This window comes from Cebus imitator, unplaced genomic scaffold (genome assembly GCF_001604975.1).
Source record: "Cebus imitator isolate Cc_AM_T3 unplaced genomic scaffold, Cebus_imitator-1.0 Scaffold376, whole genome shotgun sequence".
Classification (NCBI taxonomy): Eukaryota; Metazoa; Chordata; class Mammalia; order Primates; family Cebidae; genus Cebus; species Cebus imitator.
Genome location: NW_016107691.1, coordinates 1,850,706 through 1,855,651, shown reverse-complemented (window position 1 = coordinate 1,855,651; position 4,946 = coordinate 1,850,706). Strand labels below are relative to the sequence as shown.

The following is a 4,946-nucleotide window of genomic DNA, read 5'->3' as shown; positions in this document are numbered from 1 at the left end:
AGTCTTGCTCGGTCACCAGGCTGGAGTGCAGTGGTGAGATCTCAGCTCACTGCAACCTCTGCCTCCCAGGTTCAATTGATTCCCCTGCCTCAGCCTCCTTGAGTAGCTGGGATTACAGGTGTATGCCACCACACCTGGCTAATTTTTTGTATTTTAGTGGAGATGGAGTTTCACCATGTTGGCCAGGATGGTCTCAATCTGACCTCATGATCCGCCCGCCTCAGCCTCCCAAAGTTCTGGGATTACAGGTGTGAACTACCACGCCTGGCCTAGAGTTTTATTTCTATATTCATGTTTACCTCCTTTTTAAATCAAAAGAATGGTAGTATGCTACTACACACTGTACCGCACCTCACTTTTTCCAAATGACAGTGTAATCTTGGAGATAGCAGGAAAATACCAAGTGTGTTATTAAAAAGGAGATGGGGCTGTTTGCAGTAGCTCACGCCTGTAATCCCAGCACTTTGGGAGGCCGAAGTGGATGGATCACTTGAAGTCAGAAGTTCGAGACCAGCCTGGCCAACATGACAAAACCCTGTCTCTACTAAAAATTAAAAAATTAGCCAGGCATGGTGGCATGTGCCTGTAATCCCAGCTACTGGAAGGCTGAGGCAGAAGGATCGCTTCAACCCATGAGGCAGACGTTAGTGAGCCAAGATCGTACCACTGCACTCCAGCCTGGGCAACAGAGCAAGACTCCATCTCAAAAAATATATATCAGTAAATAAATAATTAAAACGAGATGATAGTGGAGGAGGTTACACTAAGAATAGCACAACCTCTTTAAGGTAGAGTGAGGCTCAGATGCTGTACATTGACTATGCTGTGCCATTCATTCATTCTAAGACTGACATTTGAGAAATTATGCTAGTGGGGCACAGAGAAATAAGGAAGCGCTTAGTTCAGAAGGTGCTTTGTGGCTAGCAACTCCTAGGTCTCTCTTCACAACTTAGAGTACAAAGTACCAATGACTAGTATATGCTGTATTAGGGTTTCTGGAGATTGAAAATCAAGGCTCAGGCGAGGCAGGTGGATCACCTGAGGTCAGGAGTTCAAGACCAGCCTGGCCAACATGGTGAAACCTCATCTTTACCAAAAATGCATCAATTAGCTGGGCATGGTGGCACACGCCTGTAGTCTCAGTTACTGAGGAGGCTGAGGCAGGGGAATCTCTTGAATCCAGGAGGCGGAGGTTGCAGTGAGCCGAGATTGTGCCACTGCATTCCAGCCTTGGGGGACAGAGTGAAACTCTGTCTCAAGAAAAAAAAAAAAAATCAGAAGTCTGTACTATAGTTTTGGTCCAGCTTCCTAAAATTTTGTTTAGCTACAAAGAATGAAATGAGATAATGTATGAGAAAGCATTGGTAAACTGCAAAGTGCTAGAAATGCTGTAAGGTAACTTCTTTCACCCCTCTCTCCTCACTATTCTCTGTCCACACTGGTATTTCCCAAGGCATTATCCTTGAAACCTTAGTCTCTCAGTATGTCCTCACAAGAGGAAGCACTGCTAGGAAATGGTGCATGCCCCTACTGGAGATTGCAGAGTCACAGTATGCTTTATCTTTTTAAAGGCTATGAAACAGGCCAAACATATGTGGTAGCTCACGCCTGTAATCCAGCACTTTGGGAGGCCGAGGTGGACAGATGACCTGAGGTCAGGAGTTCGAGACCAGCCCAACATGGCGAAACCCCGTCTCTACTAAAAAACATACAGAAATTAGCTAGACATGGTGGCTTATGCCTGTAATCCCAGTTACTTGGGAGGCTGAAGCATGAGAATCACTTGAACCCAGGAAGTGGAAGTGGCAGTGAGCCAAGATCACGCCACTGCACTCCAGCCTGGGCAACAGAGTAAGACACTGTCTCAAAAATAAAAATAAAGGCTATGAAAGAATGGTGAAGACACCTGTTGGATCTAATTTAACTTTATACAAGCTGACTTTATTAAAATTTCAATCAAATTTTCAGCCTTTAATGGGGGAGGCAAATCTTGTTATCTAATGAGGAATGTGCTCGGGGAACAGCTGGTCTGTCTCCACTGTTGCCGCCTCTTTCTCACCTTCTTCCTCACTGCCCTACTAAAACTTCTCTCAAAAAGCATTAGTGAGGGGCCTCCAAACTGCCAAATCCCAGGTCCTCTTAGTCTTTAGTGTATTTGACATCTTTGGCACGTTTCATTCTAAAACCTCTCCCCTCTGACTTCTGTGTCATACTCTGGGTATTTTCTCGCTCTGACTTTCCTTAGTCCTTTTTATTCTTGCTCTGTAAATTCCATAACTTTTGACCATCACTCAACCCCTTTGAAGCTCCAGTCTCATATTCCATGTGACTGGCAGGGATCACCTGGGTCTCCCATACGCACCTTAAACTTGAGTCCAATCCAAAGTAAGCTTCGCATTTCCTTTCCCCAGACTTCCAAAACCTATACCACCCTCTTCAGTCTGCAACTCAGTTAACAGCAGAGCTCCCTACCCTAGTCACTTAGGTTGGAAACCTCAGTCATTTGATTCCTACTTGTCCCCTTCACTGTCCCCCTCTCCCCCAGCTTATAGGGGGCTAGGCCTGCAAATTCTGTCTCTGTAATAAACCTTAGGCCCCTATTTTCTCTTCAATTTCATTTTCACTGCCCTAATCGAGGCCCTCATCGAACCTTTCCTTTGGAACTTTACATACATCCCCTACACAATCACCAGGATTTTCTTGCTGCAGTACGAAACTGATCGTTGCTCTCCTGCTTAAAATCCTTCTAAGGCTGTTCACTTACAGAATAAAATAAAATTACCTAACATTTTAGCTGTGCTGGATAGCATGTTGTTCTGTTACATGCCATTCCTTTCCCTGTGTCTATGTTTTTGCTTATGCTCATCTGGATTTTTTTCCCACCTGACAGAATTGTACATAGGCCTAAAAGCCTAATTCAAAAAGACACTTCCATGGCCAGGCGTGGTGGCTCACGCCTGTAATCCCAACACTTTGGGAGGCTGAGGCGGGCGGATCACCTGAGGTCAAGAGTTCGAGACCAGCCCGGCCAATATTGTGGGTAGTCCCAGCTACTCAGGAGGCTGAGGCAGGAGAATTGCTCAAACCCTGGAGGCAGAGGTTGCAGTGAGCCAAAATTGCACCACTGCACTCCAGCCTGGGCATCAGAGCAATACTCCGTCTCCAAAAAAAAAAAAAGTCACTTCCTTCCCCAAGCCTAACGTACCTCCTAATAATATTTAATGGTGATTTCCTCTGTGATTACCCCTATAGAATAACATAGCAGTATGTTACTTAAGGGTAACACAAAGGGTATTTAACCCATTATGTTATGCTGTTTGTACTGTATGTGTCTCCGCTCTGAAAGGCTGTGAGCTCTATGAGGACAGGAACTATCTTAATCAATTGTGTATTCCTAGCACCCCACACAAGCACCTGGAATATAGCAATAATCAATAAATATTTGTAAATTGAATTGAAGGGACATTACAACATTGTAGTATAAATCACTTTGTAGCCTGTGATTGATCACTACTGCAAATCCTAAAAATGGAAGAACACGTATCTTTACTATTCAATAGAATAGCTTTATGGTTAAATCAATAGCATCATGTAACATGTGATAATGTGCGTTTATGCATTTGTCCAAATATTTGTAAGTTTAAGACTGACCATGATGTATATGGCTATTGAAGAAAACCACACATAATATGCATATGAGGTTTGAAACCGGCTCTGTTGCCTAGGGCTGTCTTTGTGCCTTGCCAGAATGCGGACCATGGCATGATTGGCTGGATTGTTTAGCCATCCTCATGGTAGCATGTGGAATAACTGGTTTACAGTTCATTTGTTTCATATGTAAAGACTGTCTAGCATGCAAAATTAACTGGAAACTGAGGAATTAGAGGCAAAGTTAGAAATTTAGGAGAGGTTAGATTTTTTTCTATTTTTCTATTTTTTTCAATTTGAACCATCAGGAAACAGGCTAATTACATGAAGGTCTTTTTATTTTTTCACCATAATAAATAGAGACAGGGTTTCACCATGTTGCCCAGGCTGGTCTCGAACTCGTGGGCTCAAGTGATCCTCCTGTCTCAGCGTCCCGAAGTGCTGGGATTACAGGCCTGAGCTACTGCGCCTGGCCGGTATTTTTTTAAAGGCAATATCCTTTTGTGCTCAAGAAATTAAAACACACACTGCACCACAAACTACATTTGAAGACTGTGCCAAAAAATGCCATGTTTTTTCTCATTTTCTTTCATCAGTAATTAATGATACCAACAACACTTATATGCATGGTTTATAGCAGTTGGCTATGGTCAAAAAAAGTTGGGCTTCCCCTATGAGACATTTGCAGATCTATTTTCTAGGTATACCATCAGTGGCAAATACTGCTTATCTTAAGATCTAACCTCACAGGGTGCAGTGGGTTCACACCTGTAATCCCTGCACTTTGGGAGGCTAAGGCAAGAGGATTGCTTGAGGCCAGGAGTTTAAGACCAACCTGGGCAACATGGCAGGATCCTGTCTCTACAAAAAATAAAAAAAATTAGCCAAGTGACTTCCAGTTGTGGTCTCAGCTGCTCTGGAGGCTGAGGCAGAAGGATTACTTGAGCCCCAGAGGTAGAGGTTAGAGTGAGCTGAAATTGTGCCACTGCACTCCAGCCTGGATGACAGACTAAGGTCCTGTCTCAAAAAAATAAATCTAACCTCCTCTTCCCTCTAGAAATATTCTAAAAGAAGGCTTATGATACAAATTTGAGATTCACGACTATAAAGTAATAGTTATGTGCTTCAAATGATACATAATAATACAGGGACTCTAGGGCAACCTGCCTAGATTCTTAAGAGAATGGAAATTTTCAACATACATTGGTAACCTGAACACAGTGATCCCCTCACCAGTATTAGAGAGTAGCCTCAGTGTCTCCCTGCTAAAGTCGTCTTTTTTTTTTTTTTTTTTTTTT

At 43.2% G+C, this 4,946-nt stretch overlaps 1 protein-coding gene across 2 annotated transcripts in view; it reads left to right on the top strand.

Moving 5' to 3' along the window:
- The window catches only part of UTP14A (UTP14A small subunit processome component), a 23,945-nt gene that overhangs the window by 7,773 nt on the left and 11,226 nt on the right, over positions 1-4,946 (top strand). The window lies entirely within an intron of this gene.